The sequence below is a fragment of the Rhyacophila brunnea genome, unplaced genomic scaffold, assembly GCF_057557595.1.
Source record: "Rhyacophila brunnea isolate RB1 unplaced genomic scaffold, BYU_Rbru_1.0 scaffold_23, whole genome shotgun sequence".
Classification (NCBI taxonomy): Eukaryota; Metazoa; Arthropoda; class Insecta; order Trichoptera; family Rhyacophilidae; genus Rhyacophila; species Rhyacophila brunnea.
Window position 1 is genome coordinate 22,201,971 of NW_028232893.1, and position 22,186 is coordinate 22,224,156.

Consider the following 22,186-nt stretch of genomic DNA (forward strand, 5'->3'; position numbering starts at 1 on the left):
TCTCATAACAAAGCAATAAAAATATTATTAAATTTTTCGGGGCTTGTAATTAATATCGGACACGCAATAACTAAACAAAGAGTTCACTGTTATTAAATAATGGCTTCTCGCCCGTGTATCGACGACGCTTCGAGGAGCGTGATTTTGCTTGCCGTGTTCAATGAATGGACTACGTTGTATTTTCGTTAAGTCGTATCGCTGAGAAGCCAAAAAACGGTGACTCATGGGGCAGGCGGGCACAATGCGTCGTCAAATCCAGTGTGCGCTGGCGTATTTGATTACGTTGTATTTTCGATGATTTACACGCCACTTGTGAAATTTTGCGCGAGAGCCCCACTCGCTCCGTTAAGTGGGTTTTACGCCCAATTACTAACCGACGTCCGGCTCTCACCAAATATTTTAGTTATAACGTCTACTTGAACTTGCTAACAATTTTTAATACTTAAACCATATCTTTTATTCAATGAATAATTCACAAGATGTTGAGAATGCAACATTCCATATATTGAACATACATAACTTGAAAACACCTCAGATATATACCCACTAGAAAAAATCGTATTTGAAAAAATATAAGATGCTCAACGGGCTTTGAGCCCGTAGCGAACCATTGGTATCGCGTCACTGTGCATTAACCAAAATGTATGTTCAATAATATTATATGGAATGTTACATTCTCAAAATCTTGTGAATTATTCGTTGGATAAAAGAAATGGTTTACATCTAAATGTGTATTTATATGCTAACCTTTATAAATAGGCAAAGATTAAATATGACTGAAATTATGATGTTTACAATTACCTAGTAGTTGAACTATTGGCACTTTCTTCTTCGAATGATCTTTCAATAAATTTTAATTATTAAGTGTTCTTTGATGACGTGCAACCACTGATAATTTATTCCACCCAATGTTTTATTAGTTTTTTAGCAATTTTTACACTTATTTACTTTTATTCCATAAGAAGTAAAACCAAACACAATATTGCTCACTTATTTAAGTATATTAATCATCTAAAAATTAGGCACAGGCAAGTCCATTATAGTGTATAATTAGTATTTCATCATTAAAATATTCGCCACTAGGGTTGAGGTCACTATTTATTATTATACAGACGAACAGTATTTAACCATTTAGATTTGTTTCCACTTTCAATACCGAATATATCGGTATTGTCTGATTTTTGGAACCGGTATTTCGGTATCGAAAAATGTTGGAATACCGGTTTTGAAATACCGGTATTGCAATCCCTATAATCAACGTCTTAATAATGAGCGTTATTATCAGATAAAGTTTTCATCTTATTGAATCTAATACAATTGGAACATTGCTGTCTGCAATTTAAATACTCCACGAGCAACACGTATTTTTTTTTATATAACCTACGGCCACCTCTTTCCGGTGAGACAGCTGACGGTGAACTATAAGCAACTATAAGAACTATAATACGCGAAGTGTAATACGTATAATGTACATACTCGTATTGTAACCTATATTAGTTTCATGGCCCCCACAAAGGGGGGCTGACAGGGCTCTAGCCTGGGGGCCCGGGCTCAGGAAGGGCCCGGCGTGGCGAGTCGACCAGATAAAGTGATATAAATACACATCACAAATCCTCTCTAATAGTAAAAAAGCGCTATTTTCCTTCAATAATGTTATTATTTAAAATTGTGTGTTTGTACAATACAATTTTTATTTGTGCATACTCGACAATTCCATATTTCAAATGGATGTATATAAATATAAAAAAAACACTAAAAATATACACATTAATTTTACCGCGTACATCATTTGGAAAAAGCTACTGTGGAGCGTCACACTGCCTTTATCCTTAGCGATAGGTAGGGGGCCCTGCCAAAGATCCTAGCCTGGGGGGCCGCTTCAGGATGTAGGGGCCATGATCAGTATAGAGCAAGAGTTTCCTGTTGTTTATTTTTTTTATATTTCCTCAGTGTGGCCATATTTCCTTATCTTTTGTGGAAGAATCCTGGTTAGTACAGACAGTCATGATAGCAGCTCAGAGCTAAGTTATTTAAATATTGAAGAAATCATGCTGGCCACGGGTGGAACAAAGTGTTTTAGCCAGAACGCTGGAGCGGAGCTCGAAGCAGGAGCACGGAGCATTGGAGCAATGGGGTTTTACCCGGAGTAGGAGCGGAGCCGGAGCATCCAGAATTTCTAGTGGTCAACTGCTCCGGATGTTTTTTGTTTATTTTAAGGCTATACTTCAGTTGAAGCATGGTCTAAAAAGATCGTGGTTAAGCGATTCGCGGATTGTGCAAATGACGCGTGCCGAACGAAATATAATTTGCCATAAATGCGTCCATTTAATGTTATGTTTATTGTTATATTACTAATAATAATAGTATATTCATTGACATGTTTTCTTTTTTAACGACATACGTAAAGTTTTTAAGTACCTAATCTTTACACGATTTAAGAATATTTTCATCCGACAACATGAAAAAACAAATCGAAGTGCGCACACCTCGACTGTTGGTCTCCGATTGGCGACGAGTGAGAAATTTCGTCGCACCTAAATAATTTGCCGTTTCACTGAAGTACGCTCTTAAATTTTAGTCCTAAAATCCAATGAAAATGTTATATTTGATACTTTGCTGTACTGGAATTGTTACGGCAACACTGCCGAGTGATAAATAACCTCACTTTTTTAACAGAAGAGGCAGACATGAAAGACGATTTGCTGCCGACAATTTTGTTTAATATAATTAAAAATGAAAAGAACGAATAATAAACATTATTTCAAAACATTTTTTAACATTTTTTTTACATAATATTATACCTATTAATTTTTTTTTGCCTGGAGCGGAGCAGACCCTGGAGCAGAGCTGGAGCAAATATTAGGTCCCGGAGCGAAGCAACTCAAAAAAGGGTCCTCTCCAACCTTTGGGAAGAAACTAACTAAAGAAACAAAGAATGCCCTATACATATTAGTTTTTTTTTCCATTGACTTTTCATTTTATTTTAACCACATCCTCTCACAACACATGACGTTTTACTTACATAGTACCTACATTTTATAAAATTATACTTTGGTTATTAAATACGTGTATTAAATAAGGCTCTAAGTACCAAAAAGTAGAATTGCCTGTAGTTACAAAATACCGAGTCATTGCAGTAAAATTTCATGAAGCAGACCTTATGAAAAATGTAGTTTTACAGTGTGAAGCAATCACGGCAGCTTCTATAATTTTAGGTATTAAGAACCCGCAAGTGTCAACACACCATCGTCCGCTATTTTATATTGAATGCCGTTGACCACTGCAGTGCTACTTGCACGCCAACGCCAACGCCAACGGACTTACAACGTCGACAGGTATAATTTTTTTTTTTTGTGATTTTACCGAGGCTTTGACTGCGACTCGCTGTCATATCGCCTCTTCTCTTCTAGAAGGGGATCCTTCGATCAGGTCCTCACTCCTATTCTGTTAAATGGCTTTATAATTATTTTGTCTAGCTCTTCCATCTTTCTTTCTTTCTTCTTTAGACGCCAGTGTTTTATGCACCAGAATCGCTCTCCTCCGTATCCATCCCTTCTGTATTTTCGATACATCGTGTAATCATTGAATTTCAGATAGTCTAATTCAGACCTCAGCCAAGTCTCTGAGATTAATGCTATTGAAATTTTTTGTCTTATTAAGTAGAGTTCTATATCATCCTTTTTTTTGCTTCATACTTCTGGCATTCCATTGTAACAGGTTTAATTATTTTGCTGTATTTTTTTTGACTTGCTTGAGGCACTTAGACTATAGTTGAAGTTATTGGCGTTGGTATGTAGAACATTTTTCTATAAAAATGTCAGTTTTTATTTTTTTGGTACTTAGCGCCTTAATTAATACACGTATTCAATTTACTAACTGTTACTTTCTCACATTATTTAGCTATTTTTATCATTCAGAGGTATACTTGAACAAATATGTTTTGTTTCTCATACTGAATTAAAGAAATACGGTTGACATTACAAAGTTAAAACAACGTTCGTCGCTACTTATTTATGAATGAGACTGACATGCATTATTTGACAGGTGTGGTCCGTTCCACAATGGCATCGGGTACAGGTGCGCGCTGTAATTTATAATTCATGCGGCTTTCTTGAAAAGGACTTTTCCAACAGGTAAACGTCTGGCAGTGATTGCGACATACGACAGGTAGACACTAGTGGATTTTATTATTGTCTCTATATTGGAGGTATGAAATTCAACATATGGATGTCCAAGGTATAGCTGAGATACTAAAGAGATAGCACACTGTTCAGCTATGTGCAACCAGTTACTACGAGTGTGACTGCCTGCGTATATATTCTATACACCAGTGGCGAAGGGTGACTTTTTGAAAGAGGTAGGCTGTGGGAGTAACCATGCTTGTCAGATATATTTGCGGGAAATAAGAAGATAACCCAATATTACTACTGATGAATAGGTACGCTAAAACGAAGAAATTTCAAAAGCTTAATTGATTTGTTATGTGATTTGTTATGTGTTTATGGGATTGAATCCCATAGAAATTATTTTTTAAATTATCTTCTTATTAATTATTTTGAATAAATGTGCTCTCGCGACGTAAGCGCTAACAAAACAGCTTGTACATTTATATGCGGGACGCCAGACATTTTGAAATAATGAGAAAAAAACTTCATATTGAAAAACCCGTCGATTCACGCGAAAATAATCCTATACAATATGTGAAGCGAAACGCAGTGTGTTCTATTTTTTTTAAACTTTAGAGAGATGCCATAGATGGTGCTTATTGAAATATGGGAAAAGACCGTAAAATTATGACAATTATACGATAGATGTCTTTGGGCATATTGAATATATTATTATTTGTGATTATATAAATACGTCAACATGAAAATAAAAATTATTTTTCTTGAAAAGGTAGGCTTTAAATAATCGCCTAGTATGGAGTCTTCGCCACTGCTATACACAAGACATCGGCCGCCACCGCGGTTAACTAACTAATTATTGTTACAATACGTTAGCCGTCTAAACAGTCAAAACTGTCTATCTAACTCTAATTAATCACAGCCAAGAGAGGTGCCATTAGTAATTGTTATAATAAGTGCTAATACTTCAATACAAACATATGAAAAACTATCCTCGATAGCGGCCGATAGCAGTATTATGTATAGAGCAGATGCGCTGAAATGCATAATATGTTGAGTAGTGGCGAAGAGTGGAGGTAGATCGTGGAGGTCCCACATAAATAGTACATGCTAAACTTGTCAGATATAATTAGTAATTACTTATTTTTTTGAACTAAGTATGCAAATTGCGATATTATTGTCTTGGTTATTTTTTAAATTAAATTAAATTTAAACCATAATAGTTTAGGTATGCTAGGGCGATGGCATTAAATCATATAGATATGTTATAGATTGAAGAATATTTTTCATCCATTACGGTTTGGTTTAGGTAGAGTTTAATAGAATTAAAAAAAAACATTTGCAATTTGTATTCTTAGTTCAATGAAACAAAAAATGACGCGTGCAGAACAAAACATAATTTGTCATAAAAAGTCAAAATGCGTCCATTTAATATTTATTGTTCTATTACTAATAATAATAATATATTCATTGGCATGTTTTCTTTTTCAATTACAAGTCATTACATGGTTTAAGAATTACTTCCCCCGTTGCCATCACAAAACAAATTGACATGTTCACAGCTCGACTTTCGCTCTCCGATTGCCAGCCAGTCCGAAATTTCGTCGCACCAATAGTTGAAAATTATTTGCCGTTTCACTGAAATACCGTCTTAAGATCTTTGAACGACTGGTTTGGGAAGTCTGCTGTCATGAAGCTGTATAGTTTTTTAGATTTTTTAAGACGTGATCGTAGATTCTTTCTACGCTCAAGTCTCTATGAAGAGTGGTATTGCGAACAAACCATGGGACTTCTGTGATTATTCCAAAAGATTTGTTTTGTATTATTAAATTAACCTGGCTATTTGGCTTATTAAAAGATTGGCTATGGCTGGACATATTTTAGTCAAATCAGTCTCGATATTGCGTTGTTTTCAAATTGTGGTTGTCTTTTTTGACGAAGGAAAAAATGTATAAAACCCAAATCAAAAATTTAATAGTTATAATATGCAATTATTTATTGTCAGTTAATGAAACATGAGACCGCAGGATTTAATAAACAACTTAATTTATATGGATTCAGATTCCGTGGGTTTTTCACACCATTACTACTTGGTGATCTGGTGAAAAAAAACCACACACATTTGTTATGTAACACTTTATTTGCGTGTTGAGTATATTATTTTTGTGACTCATTTGATTTGGATTATGTAACTCATTTCAGTCATTTTTTTTAATGAAACCGATTCGAGTCCAAAATCTAGATAAGGTAACATAACACATAAACATGGTACATATTAGAATTTTAATAAAATTGAGTTGTTTAAAATACCAAATGTTTAAAAATTCTCTTGTTTAAACTGTTTAACCGGTTAGTTAGTTATTCGAAAAAGAAAACAATGATAATCGGGTAATATTTCGCCCCGTTTAATTGGATAGGTACCATAAACGCGTAAAAATACAAAATGTGACAAACAAATTATCCCCCTTTTAAACTTGATAATTTATTATTATTAATGATTTATCAGTTTACAACTTAACCGAGAAAAAAAAGTAACACACTTGTGTTATCAATGGTAACATTGACAAGGTCAAAATGATGTAACAATCAGCCCGTATAAGCATTGAACTCAATGATACAATTTTGTGATTGAATAAATGGCATTACCTATGGGCAACTCTGATTTGATAACATTGTATAATTGTGCACTTATCAAAATGGCAGTGATCCATTGCACTCATTCACCGTGAAGTTTTGATCTTCTTTTGGACACTCATAACACTGACCATTAAACTTTATCGTTCTCCCACCGATTAAAGAGTCTTTTGCGCGACGGTAAAGGTAAATTACACTTTTGTTTAAATCTGTTATCTGTTGTAAAATACTACAAGCTCAAATTCAGGGGAGGATTGTTAGCATGCGATCGGCCGGAGATAACATTTTTAAAGATAAGTTTAAAATTCCAGCGCAGGTTGCATCACGTAGGTCAAAATGGAGATTTTATGGCATAAGCCTGGACATTCCTTAAACGTTGTAGATAATCTATTTATATAATTTTGTAGCCTTATTCCTTCATATTTATTTCTCGATCTAATGTTTTAGAATATAGTCATATTACAGTACGTCCATGTGCAGTGGTGTTAAGATTTTTCAGATTTAATAATTTTAATCGCATTTATAAAACCATTAGTAAAATTGTTTCCTATTTTTCTCTATTTTAAAAATATTTACGATAAAAAAATATATTTATAATCTCTGTGACATTTTATTATTCAAAAAATTGCACGATTGCCATATTTGAAGATAATTCTAAGGACACTGATCATAAGCTATGTCTTTAACCATTCAAATGTGATAAAACATCCTACGAATAATGATTGTTTTATAATAAAATTATTGACCTAAGAATAAGGTAGTATTTTTTTGAAATACGCCATTTCTATTAGCATTTCCCACTAGTTAAGCTACAACATACGGCCATAGCCATAAATTGACAAACGATAACTGAAGTAGGGAGTAAGACCATGTTAACGCGCGTGTTTGAACATGTACCTAACCGAATAAAAACGATTTTTTTCCGTTCAGCGGTGACGTGTATGTCTCGATATAGAGCCGCAGTCGATTTGCAAATTAAAAAAAAATAGATACGACGCAATCGATCGTTACATTTATTTACGTCAGCAGCGCATGCCGGGTGACAAAAATTTAAGAAAACGGATTTTTTTACGATTTTTTTTGCCGAGAACTCATTGTATAGTTTTTTTTGACATACGATATCCTCATGATCCCATTGGTGTATCATAGTTATAGTGTTGTTTTATTTTGCGTGAAAATCATAATATAGTAAAGATAACATGACTGGTGAAGGAAAATCCCGAACAATATTAATAGGCGGGTGATATCGCTTTTTGCAGGTGTTTTTCTATGTTTTTGTTGAGTGTTAATAAAGTACATATTTTATCTTTATTAGAATTTTATGGTGATATTTTATAATATAATAATAATATTTGTTGTTGATTATTCGATATAGAGATGGTCAACGAGGTGGATGCGAGACTGACATCAAAATGAGAATGGTAATGTCAACATTGGTATATCAAAACCATAGAATTCATAAATAATGGGAGCAGAAATATCTAACAGGTATGGAGAAACAGGCAACCGACCTCGAGTGTAGAAGAATATGGGACAAACTTAAACACGTGTGAAGAATACGCTTGTATTTCGTTTTGACAACTGCTTTCGTTTTATGCACTGACACTCACTCCATATTGGTTGCAACACGCGTCTATAATGCATAATATATAAGTTCATTTTCGTAGGACTTATGGACGTAGGACGAGAGTTATGGATTTTGAGGGCAAGGGGCGGGGAGGCGATTGATGTCATCGAAACGTTATGTTGCCGTCGAATGCTTCGTATTTCTTGGAGACAGCAGGCAATCATCCAGATACTCCAGATAAAGAAACAACTCAACAATATATCTGAGACGCATTCTGCGGTTTTTTGTCCATACGACTTGGACCGGATAACTTGGAGAAACTCGTGGTTTTGGGTAGCCCTCCAGGAAAATCGAAGCAGAAAAAGAGCGTCGGCGCGCTGGAGCGACCAGGGTAAGGAGCTAACTGGTTCCAGTTTTCACTCTGTTGAAGATTGTTGGTGCCTCAGAAGATGACTGAATTTCAGGTCGGCCACGATTAGAGTTGGGTATGTCTCGAGAAAATATCAATCTCGAGATTCAGGATTTCCCGAAATGATGAAATTTTGAATTTTCGAGATTCGGAATTTCCACAAAGCAATTCTCGAGAATTCTCGAGAAATCGGGAAATTTAAAAAAAACTGTAAAAATCCTAAAATCAGTGTAAAAACAGACAAATTCCAAAAAAAAATGTTTTTTTTATTTATGTAAGAAGACGTAGACGAAGAAGTAGGAAAACAAAAATAATTCAAAACATTACTTATTAAAATAGAATTTCAAAAAACACAGACTGTCAATCGCTACGTCTGACAATCGCGTACGCTTTTGAGACACAAAATTCCCTGATGTTGCAAAAATTGAGCTCATTTTGAGTCGACGTTGGCTTAATTGTGTTAAATGCCCCGATCAGTCCTAGAACGTTTTGTGTTTTCTGTTCACTTTTTCATATAGATAATCGTTTTTTAAATTTATATTTGATAATAAAGAAATCCTGAATCCCGAGAAAAGATCCTCGAGATCCGGGATTTCCCGAAATGTTAAAAATTTCAATTCTCGAGATTCGGGATGGAAAATCTCGAAAATTTCTCGAGAATTCCCGTCGGTAAATTCCCGAAACCCAACTCTAGTCACGATTCATCGTTTCGCAAACTGCCGTGATACGCAACATTTACGCATTTCACGTTAGAACTACTAGTTAAATTTGTCGTGTTAATTGTAGCTTAATTGGAAAATCACATTGGCGTGAATCCAATGTTTAGATATTATTCAAGTCCCGTCGGGCGTTGTAGGTATATTATAACTGAGGTGTACTAAAAATAATATTATACTTATAGAATGTTACATTCTCAAATCTTGTGAATAATTATTCGTTGAATAAAAGAAATGGTAGGTAATACATAAGTAAGTGTTTGCGTGCGATCTGATTCAGGAATCTAGGATAGCCTTACACCGGTTTCGCACGGGATACCTACCTGTGTGGTGCCGTATCCGTATATGATAATACTCTAGCTTGAAATGATATCTCTTTTCACTAAATTACAGATCTAGGAAAGAAATTTATTGTGATTCTTTTGCATAAAGCACCAAACCGGTTTTCAAAATCAGTTTGACAAAATTAATACAATATGAGTATTATTATTAGTAACAAAAATACAGACTTCTGTTATTATTATGTACTTATAACAAGAAAAACATAAAATAAAACGGGTTAACGAGTCATCTATGTGGAACCGAGGTTTCTAAACGGTGGGTCGGGTAATTTGGCGGTTTACCGTAGGCTGTATTAATATTATCAAAAAATCGACTTTTTTTTAACTTAGTAACTTAGTACCTAAATACCGTTATTTTTGAAATAGGTAACATAATTAATTGATGTCGCGAAATTCAGAAATTATCACAAATTTCGCGGGACTTGGTAAAACGGTGAAAAAGCCGTTGGCAGTTTAATGGTGGGATATAATGTTATCGCTTTCGTTGTCTCCAGTGCATAAGGCATCGGCTTCTCATCCATATACTCTACACGTCAGGACTCTGGCATGTCGTAGAATAACGAGAGCAGTCCGCCAATAAGGCTGTTCGACAGAAAATCACCCGGGTCACGATTCTCAGTCATGAGATCTTGATGAAAAATAAGTAATATTTCATTTACTAACTAAAATGTATTTTTTTGTTTCTGGGGGGTGGGAGGGATCGGACCCTGTGCGCGCGCCTGCATTTATGTGATTTTCTCAAAACGTGAGTGTTGTTTCACTTATATTACTACACTACTATTTGATGATGATTATCACTACATGACTACACTATTACAGCAATTATGCATTGGAAAATAACATTTGGACAATAATCCCTTGCATAAATAACCCTACTTGAAATCTACATTTTAGTAAGTATATTTTTATTCTTCTCTCTATCTCTAAAATGTGGATATACATACACGATAATAATATGTATTTGTTTTAATTTTTTATTTGAACCTTTTAAGGATCATAAGAAAATCATATAGGCCTCCAAAGAGTGGCGGTTGTATTAACAGATTTTTGTTTTTACAAGAAACGGATGTAAGCCACTTGCTCAACCTATTAGGTCCATAATCTGGTCTGGTCCAAACAGCAAACACATGCAATTGAAAAAAACATGTGGATATTCCAGACCCACGAAATTACATAATTTGTTCAATTTTTATACGGTGTTAACTTCTGGGGTGTAATTGTCCTAGAACCATTCGTCTACCAATATTCTCAATTTGGGTTCGGGGGAAAATTATTTGAGAAACTGTGATCTAGAATAACAAAGATAATATTATTCTTATCGAAATCTAATAATGATGGCAAAACGTGTTTTGACGATCTGACTCGCCCGCTGCCCATAAAGAATCGTTCTTAAACGCATATATTCATGGTTATCACAGCTGCCATCTATCTGTCTTGGCATTGTCACTAAATTTATATTATTTTAAATATTGCTATATATTATTATGTATAACATGTTATATTATGTATAACATGTAATACATCCATTAAAGTGCCAACGACCTTTGCACCCACTTCACTTGTATCCAGCCGGACGAGAAACTTAATATGTATTTTGTTTACAGGTTTTAATGCAATGGCCGATGACAATGAAGTTTCTAAAATGTCAAGAATCTAATAAAACTCGACCAAAAACCGAATAGATCACAGGTTTTCAAACTTATTTCAACCACCGCCCACTTTGAGATTTAAAAAAATCTAGTGCCCCCCATATTTTTTAACTTATCTTTTTACATTACCATCTCTTGCGTATTTTAAAAAAAGTTATTGCAAATATAATTTTTAAACATCCATTATTATATGGATTGGATAGATAGGTTGTGACCTATATCCTATTTCTGAGATCAAAGAATGTTTCAATGAGAGGAAATAAAAGCAAATTTAGAAGTATTTTTATTAACATTAAAAGAAGGCTTTGAATTTAAAACTTATCTAATGTGAAGGATATTTTTTTTAGTTAACTTAATTCCAATAAAAGTACAATTTTATTTAGTTAAAATAACCATGGATGTAAAGTACATGAAATATAAAGCTGCATCCACATTATTACATGCGTAAGCGACTCTAATTTAACCGTCTATACGGGACTCCAAGCAGTACAACCATTCGAGTAGTAAATCGCATTTCAAGTGGTGTCGTGTCTAGATTCCGTCGGATTTTTATAGATAGTATTTGTCTGCCGTCGCCCCTCTAAATTTCTTTAATCGCCCATTTTGAGAAAGACTGGTATAGATAGAACTATATTAACGTATACAACTAGCTGCTGGACACTGCTCCCTATGTTTGCAAATAAAGTATTGTGTGGGAGTTGGTATTTGTTAATAAATTCAATATGATAATAGGTATAGTGGAATATTTTTTATCATATAGGTATCCCCATCTTATATGAAATTTTTCAAATATTGAAAACCAGAATGCGCAAAGGTTTTCTGCGCAGTTCTTAATTCAAAAAAAAAAGACTGAAGTCAAAAAATAATGACATGACAGATGAAACAAAACAATATCGTGGCTGTCATTTGCATATTGCACTGAATATTTCCTTATTATATTATTATTAATTGTACGTGAATAATATAATATTTTGTGGTGGTTCCTTGAAGCAATGGGGAAAATAAAGGTCTTAGAAGACATTGACCATTAATCGTGAAAATAATACTTTTGTTATAGGTAGGTACCGAACATATTTTATTTGTAGCTGTAAAAAGAAGGTTTGATTATGTCTCAACAATTTCATAATATGTAAGGACAGGCCTCAAAAGTGTTTTGTATATCAGAATATTTTTGTTCCGAGACTACACCAGACGTAATCCAAATTTCCTGGCTAAAATAATCCGGTCATGTTCAACGAATGAACCTTGGCAGATCAGTCCGGAATCTTTTATGTGAATTCATTTGGATTGGAAGAGTATTGGGTGGTTTGCTGGCGTGGCGGAGGATGCAAGAGATATTGGAATCTAGGATTGGATGAGAAGGATAGATCGGTTTGGGGAAGTATGATTTGAGGAGACCCAGGGCCCACCCAGGTATGTTACACAACGAATGATGACGGTGAAATTTTATTTCTTCATTATTTATATTATTATAGTTAGTGTACACCCACGGTGGCCGCGCGGCATAAGCGTTGGACTATCACGCTGTGGGTCTCAGGTTCGAATCCTGGGTCTGGCAAGTACACATATTGTTTTTCAGTTTGTGTGTGAGTCAGGGTATGGACCTAATAGGTTGAGCAAGTGGCTGACATCCATTTCTCGTAAAAAAACAAAATCTGTTAATACAAAACCTCTACTCTGTGGAGGCCCATATGATCCTATTAGGATCGGACATGGTCAAAAAAAAAAAATAGTTAGTGTTACATGTATAAAATAAAATAAAGCTTGGAGATCAATCAAAAATATCACACCCATTTGCGGCTTAAAGTATGTATTTCCAGAAATCAGTGACGAAGGGTGAAGGTAGGCTGTTGAGATCCGACAGAAATAGTGCACACTAATATTTTGTCAGTCAAACGTATTTGTTTTCATTGAACTAAGACTATAAATCGCAGATATCTAATTAAACTCTGCGTAAATTAAGCCATTATAAATAATAGTTAAAAAAATATTCGTATAGGTATCTATATTGCCATTATAGGATACGATTTGGATAGATGAGTTACATGATAAATAATACACTAGCATTAACACACCTTCTACAAATGTAATGCATAGATCAATGCTATATATTTTTTGGAAATCGATATTAGGTACCACCGGTTTTTGTGTGAAAGACTAGTCTGACTTTGACAGCTGCTAATGAATAACAGGAATGTATATTATTTATAAATAACACTGATAGTTAATATATTTGATTTGAGATTTTTTTATAATTCAATTTGAAACGAGAAAGGGTGAATCAATATGTCAAGCAATCTGGTATCTGATTTTGACAGCTGAAAAGTGGACCACTCGTTGCTTGTGCAAAAAGTTATGCTCAGGCTTTATTAATCTAAAGATGTCGGTGGTTAAATTCATTTATCTGAACAGATTGACGTAATATCTATTGCATACGTATCTGTTTCGCGAATTATTAATCGATCGTACCTATGTGAATTAGACCCCAACGACTGGTCTTGAACCTAAGACTCAATGATCAAAAGGCGAGTGTGCTAAAGTGTAGTCTACGGTCACATGTGGTTTGAATAAACAGAACCGTGCTGTTAGTTAGAAAGTATTCTTTGTAAAATATGTATAGCAGTGGTAATGAAACCTTTTTGAATATCGGAAATGTTTAGTTATGTAGGTATATTTTATATTAATATAATATTGGTATCTTACTAATTCTCAGGCGCGCACACAATGTGGATGTTAATTGAATATTACTTCTTAATTTGTCTGCCTTCTCAACGGATTGGCCTCACTTCATGATATGCAAGGCCTGTGACTATTGGAAGACTCATTGTACTCATACATTGGTGAGATTATCTGGGGTCTCCAAACATTGCTTGTATATTCTGATGCAGCATATCTAAAAGATATGACAGCGCGGACGACGCAAATGGACACTGACGATCCTAATAATTATGACTGTTAGGCCATGTACATTCGATGCAGGCCGGCTGGTCTTAATTAGAATCAAAGTGTGGGGACGCGACAGCTCGCAATAACACTAACTTAGGCGAATATCTATAATTATTATACCTGCAGGCCAGGTGTTTATCGTAAGATTTAAAATGTGGAGTGTATGGGTACGAATAATGTACCTACATGACAGTGTGATATTCTGTGGTTAAAGTGACGAGAATCTATAAGTAGTTGGCGAGGTAAATATGGAAGTTAGTGGAACCTGCTAGATTTTGTAAAACGCGCTCCTTTCGTCGCCTTAAGAATCAATAAAAAATATAATGGATAATTTTTCAAAATGGACCCCCCCCCAAAACTATTTTATGTATGCGCGATGTTATACGAGATTGTTTACATTAATAATATAAAAATAATTACAAAGTAAAAATAACTTTTTATATACAACGTTTTTAAATTTTCTGTTGAATCATATAAACTTGACTTGACTAGCTTAAACAAAAAAAATGTACTTGATAGAAATAATACTGAAATGTCATTTTGATATGTCATATTGATTTCCATAGTAACGCACGTATACATTAATAATTTAGTTGCTAGGACCCCAGACCCCTAGCAACCAATAATGGTATCGAAACAACTTTTCATACAAAACAGAATTAACTGAAAATGAATTCAATTCTACTTAAAGATGGCTAAAAGTATTAAAATAATGCATTGACTTCGTGTTCTGATATATTCTAAAAGTTTCAAATGTCTACCTAGTCGGGAAGCTAGTTAAAAATCGATTGCAAGATTTGTACTGGATAAACAACCACCGGACAAACAAGAATACGAGCTAAGAAAAACGTGGTACTAACACACAAGATATCGTACTACATAATTATGAAACTGAATTACAGAAGGCATGGGGCTATAATAAGTATGTATGGTAAAATTTAATACATTCTGCGTAATAATATGGAATTATTACATTTTTAATGGTTTTATATATTATTATGTCATGATGGGCGATAGCGTGATAAAATTAACTGTATTTATGGTTGTTAACTGTCTAAAGCTGTTGCATGTATGCGGCTGTCCATAACTATTCGATTGGGGAGGAACCTGGTGGGTGTTTGTCGAAACTTGCATACTTGTCGTAAAATGGTGCAAAATCCAAAAAGTATATTACTCTTATGATAACAATAATATCAATCCAACAACAGATTCTGGAATTAGGTACCTTCTAACATGTGTTAAAATATGGTTGTATTACTTCTTATATTGATTGTGGTAGTGTAGTCTCTTTGGTGTATGTTTATATTATGAAAACGTCTAAAGCGTCGATGACATTGAGCTACTTTAACAGCTACAAGCCGACGAATTAATAATCTGCTTGTAAACTCGCCCAGTACCATCATTGAACTAGCTAACAAGCAGATTGTAAACAATCTACCTAGAAAAGTTGAAAGCCGGGCTACTTTACTCGCTACTCGCTGGCGTGTCGGCCGATCTGCGTCTGCGCAGAAGAGCGATAGTGGCGAACCTGCCGGTGAAAAAAAACGAACTACTCAATACGTCCTGTCAAATAGTACCAAATATGACGGTTTCATCTCGCTAGCGTGTTGGCTTCTGAGCGAGTGGAAGTGTGTCATCATCACAATCGCACTAGCTGACTCTTGTGTGAGAGCTTGTGAAGAAGCTCAATGTCGTCGACGCTTAACGAAGTTTATACACATTATTTGTTTTCAGATTTGTCCAGGAACCTTAATAATTTAAATTAACTATACAATAGGTTTTCATTTCAGCTTGGAGAGGCCTTCATCCAGCAGTGGATAGATTCAGGAAGATGATGATGATGATACAATTGGCGGCACGTGTACTTTTTTTGCAATACCTGCTTGGGAATCGCTGATCTTCAGAGTGCAAAATAATATTTGCATACTAATTAGAGATGTGGTAATATTTTAAAAGCTCAATTTATGTATACGGAGGAAAGTTTATTTATAGACTAAGGTTGTGTTTCACAGTTTAGTCAAAGTCAATATACATTAATTCATCGATTGGGAGTTTTAAACTATCTTGATCATTTTATTGTGAATGTTTTAAAAATATACGTAATATAAATCAAATAAAAGTAATATAATCTATACGTTATTTTTAATTACTTCTTCTCGGCGATATGCTCTACCATCGGCCAACCAGTGATTCCCGTGAAAAGTCTGTTTATATAACTTACATTTTGTAGAGGTTCATATCCCTCGATTAGGAGCGAGCGTGATACGTTTTCCTTTTTGTTTAGTTCATTTTAGTTGGCTGTTATATTTTTTGTAGCATGTAACTATTGCAGTGGCGAAGACTCCATACTAAGCGATTATTTAAACCCTACCTTCTTGATATTTTGACATATTGACGTATTTAAATAATCACTTATAACATATTCTATAAAAATAATTTAATTTACTAACCACATCTGTCATATATTATGTAGGAATGTATTATAAATAATATACCTACATATTACAGCACCATCTGCTCGGATTATTTGCCGAGGAATATTTTTTTGTTTGGATTTTGGACGTGAACTCAGTACGTCTGTCGCAATATATGCAATATGATAGGCTCTGATGGCTCAGCCTACAATCTTTACATATACTTAATAATATTGTCTATGACTGCAGTTTTGTCCAAAATAATTAATAATTTGATGATTTAAAAAATAATTTCTAAGGAATTCAATCACATTATAAGTAAATATGGATTGTTTTTAAAAATAAAAAAATATTTTTGATGTGTATAAATGTTTAGGAATATACATAATTTTATGATAACACTCAATTTTATGTCGTTAGTGTGTTGATGTCATTAGTGTGTACCTAGTCATCAGTTGTAATATCTTCTTATTTCCTGTAAGTATACCTGACAAGTGTGTTCTTTTTCACAGCCTATCTCTTTCCAAAAGTAACCCTTCGCCACTGAAGTATTGACGCTAATGCAGATGTAATCCTCAAAAATCTTTGAACGGACATGGTGACAAAATATGTTCACATCTTCAAACGAATGGGAAAGGACCAACAAGTTCAACTCTATGCATCCCATACAATTACAGTACCTCGGCCACTTTATGAGACGACTAAAGTACAGCATTCCCCAACACGTTATCTAAGGAAAGATCAACGATATACATAACTGAAGATGATGCAGTATTTCATGGATTAAGAATCTATGTTATTATTACGTGTGCAGCTTTGTTAAGAGTAGCAAATAATGATAGAGCGAAGATCGCGTTGATGATGTCTGACCTCCGATAAGGGATGGCCAGAGAACAATGATGTATTTTAAATAAATAGTAAAAAATAGTTATTAGAAATGAAAGCCTGTTTTGATTGTATGCTGTTAACGGCCCACATGCACAGCGTACGTCAAAATGGAGCTTTTACGCTATTTAAAAAAAAATACTACCTTATTCTTAGGTCAATAATTATTATAAAGCAATATTATTCGTAGAATGTTTATCACATTTCAATGGCCAAAAGCTTATAATCAGTATCTTTAAAAGTATCTTTAAATGTGTAAATCTTGTCCATTTTTTGAATAATAAAATGCCTAATTCTTGTCAAATTTGGGATCACAGAAATTATCAATTTAATTTTTTATTGTAAATATTTCACTATAATAATGTCGACATAAATTTTACTAATAGTTTTATAAATGCTTTTAAAAATTAATAAATATAAAAAATCTTAACACCACTTCACATGGACGTACTGAAATATGACAATATTCTAAAACATTAGAGCGAGAGGTTTAAAAGAATACTATTTTATGTATTAAAAATACTTTATGCAGTCATAAAATGTTTAAAATAAATATAAAGGATAATAAGGCTTCAAAATTATGTAAATTGATTATCTACAATGTTTAAGGAATGTCCAGGATCATTCTTTGAAAATAGCATAAAAGCTCCATTTTGACGTACGCTGAGCATGTCCCCCCTTACAAGATGAATGATTAATAATAAAACTTTTAATAATATTAATATTTTTGTATTTTACAGCCCCCGGATCCTACCGCCCGGGTACTGTATACCAATGGCGAGGGGTGGAGGCAGGCTGTTAAAATTCAACATAAATAGTGCACACTAAACTGTGTCAATTATTATATTTATTTATTTTCATTGAACTAAGAATACAAATTGCAGATTGTGCTGGTTAGTTTTTAAAAACCAATTAAATTTTGCCTAAACCAAATTGAATAAAAAAAACATATTATTTACATATGGTATCGGATAGTTTTTTTAAAATTCATTAAGCCCTGCCTAAACTAAATCATAATGTATATAAAATATTCTTCTATCCATAAAATATCTTAAATTATGTATGATTTAAAGGCATAATTTAAGATATGCAATTTGTAGTCAAATTCAAAGAAAACAAATACGTATAGCTGACATCGATTAGTGTGCACTATTTATGTCAGATTTTAACCGCCTACCTCCACCCATCGCCACTGCTATGCACCCCCCACACCCCACTTGATGCGTCCTTCAACGGAGTAAATTTTCGCTGTAGCGCCGTCAAACAAGAAGAAGAATATTTAAATTAACATTATTACCTTAACAATGTTGTCTTGAAGCCAAATTTCTCTCTTCTTTGACACCAAATGACGACGTCACACTGTCACTTTAAAAGCCGCAAGCTAAAAATGTATTAATTGTTTTTAATATTGTTAATAAACTTTTAAAATTATATAACTTCTATAAAGACGTAATACGATAGTATCTACTCGTCATAGACAATGAACTTGTGGTGTGTTTTTTATTATTTCTCTTTCTATAATTATAAATCTATTATGTTGTATTGTTAATCTCACTGATTTGATTACGTTGTTAGATGTGTGAATATAATATTGTTTATTTGCTGGGAGACATCAACGAGCGAAAGACACGAACCCGCCACCTCGGGCGAATAAAGACTGGTTGGCGAGGCTTCGTTTGTATTTTCGAATCGTCCTGGAAACTGGACTGTCACTCAGGCGTCAAAATGCGTGTTCTAATAACATTTTTTGCAATAGCTACTTTACATTGTAATGGCGTTATAATAATATTATTAACTCCACAATTTTTCATATCAAGATGGAGCATCATACAGAAAATATTATAATTTTATAATGTAAAATATTCTACGCCAAAATAAACTATTAGAGTTGTTGTTATTTTATTTAAATACATACCTACCTACTAATATATTTCCATTTTATTTTCGATTTTTAATTCATTGTAAATTATTTGCTTGTCTTAAAACATACAAAACACTGACTCGACATTCTGTGGTATTTCAAATTAATTAATAATAAGTTTAAATATGGGTACCGACATAATTTGAAACACTTAAAAAAGCATTCTGCAGGTGGCTAAATTGGTAACGAACATTAGTTGGAGTTCGATGGAAGCATGTTCGAGTCCCGTCTGGTAGGTACAAAATATTTATTTCTAATCCGAATGTATGTTCAATTAAGAATGTTAGATTTTTGATTATTGTGAATTAATTATTCTTTGAATAAAAAATTGTTGGATATGTTTTATTATGTGTTATTGTACAAATTAGTAGGGAGGTATAATAATAATACCCACGATGGTCGCGCGGCCTAAGCGTCGGAATATAACGTCATGGGTCCCAGATTCGAATCCCGGGTCTGGCAGGAACACATATTATTTTTCAATTTGTGTATGAGTATGGACCTAATAGGTTGAGCAAGTGGCAAATATCCATTTCACATAAAAACAAATCTGTTAATACAAACCTTCACTCTGTGGAGGCCCAAATGATCTTAAGGATCGGACAAGGTCAAAAAAAATATCTGTATTAATCTCACAAAGTCAAATTTAATTTACACAGTGCTAAATATTTTTGATTAGGTATTTGTTATGAGATAAATACTTACTAATACGTATATTTTTATCTGATAACAATAATTCATTGTAGGCAGGTACTTATCAGTACATTTGCTCTAATAGAAAAAAAAGTTGCTATTGACTAGTTGAACTTTATTTTATAGTTATTTTAAATGTGTTTCCTAACTAATAAAAATGTTATTCAGACTACTTCCACCCTTCGATTCTGCACCTGCCTATTCTCACGGAACGTTACTAATTAGTTTCAACGGTTGTTAAGAGCTTGTCCAGAGTTTTACGTCGCGAGTGTATGTGAACAGCTCAATGAGGTCACCTGTACCTCGCCCGCGCGCGAGAACTTACATTCGCAGATTATATGTGGACGGCTCAATGAGGTAAAAACGCGCCAGACGTGCTGCAGTCTAAGTTGCTCAGTTGCGTGGAGATCACATAGTATGTTATTTTTTTTTTAATGTGGCATTTGCAACATTTTATTTCTCGACCAGCCACTAACAATGTCGTGGTCAATAATAATGAATAACGGTAGTTTGTAGAGATACTTTAGACTTAAATCAACACAAACATTTAAATCTTATATGGCCTCTATAGATTTTGAAAAAAGAACATCATCGTGTTGTATTACTCGCTAATTTTGATATCAGTGCCATCTCAAGTGAAACCAGAATTGTTTTATTGAAGTCACTGCGGTCAAAGCACTTTGCGTGACGTCATACGTGATATTTGAATCATCATCATCTGCATTCAAGTGCGCATGGTTACATGTAAATTGTACGTATTACATTTCACCGTAAAACAGTTCGCCGTAAGCTTTCTTATCGTCACTATATCACCAAGATGAAAAAAGTATTGCAGACAATAATGTTCCAATTTTATTAGATCCTAACCTAACCTATCCTAATCTAAATATGCTCAGAATATCAGTCCTATGCGACATTTTTTTTAACCACGGGAAAAATTTGGCTATAAATTGCAGTTCTCAGTTCCCAATGAATACGACAAAATATTCATCAGAATCACCACGGCCTTGCGCTATAAAGAATTTTCCAGGGTTTTTGCATGGCGGTTTCATAAGCCGTGGCCGAATTCAAATTAGCAATGCCCGATGCGGGTATAAGAATAGTTTTCAATAAGGCATATTTCTCAGCCGGTACAATTTTCATTTGACTAGCATCAAGTAGAGTAGTTTGCGTGCCAAAGTCCTTAAAGAAACTCGATAGTAAATGCGAGGTATCCTTAAATGCATCTAGAAAAAAAATCCAACCTAACCTAACTTAACATTACCTAACCTAACCCAACAAATAATCCAGTATATCGTCTATTTTCAAAATTTGTTTTCCACTGGCTTCCTGTAAACCGACAAGAACCGTATTTTATTTTGACATGGATTTTATCTCAGTACTGTACGATCCAAAGAGGTTGGATGGTCTTTAATATACAACCACATTTTCGATACAACATTTCACGATTAAGAGTGATACGGCGAACTGCATACGTACAAATTTCCGGACACAAGTGCGAACACAGTAAATGATTTCGTGGCAGTGGCGAGGGTAGGCTGTTAATATTCGGAATACACACTAAAATTTGTCAGTCATACTTATTTGTTTTCATTTAACTAAGAATACAATTTTTTTTTTCAATTCAATTAAACCCTACCTAAACAAAACCATAATAATTTAGGTATGCTTTGGGCAATCCGTCAAATGTAGTGCACACTTTTCCCCTCATAATTATTTGTTTTCATTGTATTTATAATACATATTATAGATTTTTAGTTAGTTTTTTTTTTAAATTCATTAAGCCCTGCCTAAACAGAAGCGTAATCGATATAAAACATTCTTCCATCTATAAAATATCTAAAATTTTGTAACGTTTTAATGGCACAATAATATTACGAAACTTCT

At 33.9% G+C, this 22,186-nt stretch overlaps 1 protein-coding gene across 1 annotated transcript in view; it reads right to left on the bottom strand.

Moving 5' to 3' along the window:
- The window catches only part of ImpE3 (Ecdysone-inducible gene E3), a 39,677-nt gene extending 20,333 nt beyond the window's left edge, over positions 1-19,344 (bottom strand). Inside the window, exons 1-2 of the mRNA XM_085950431.1 lie at positions 19,241-19,344; positions 18,983-19,066 (exon numbers count right to left, since the gene is read on the bottom strand). The gene's annotated coding sequence lies outside the window, so the exon portion shown is untranslated. The remainder of the gene's footprint in view (positions 1-18,982; positions 19,067-19,240) is intronic.
- Between the last annotated feature and the right edge of the window lie 2,842 nt (positions 19,345-22,186).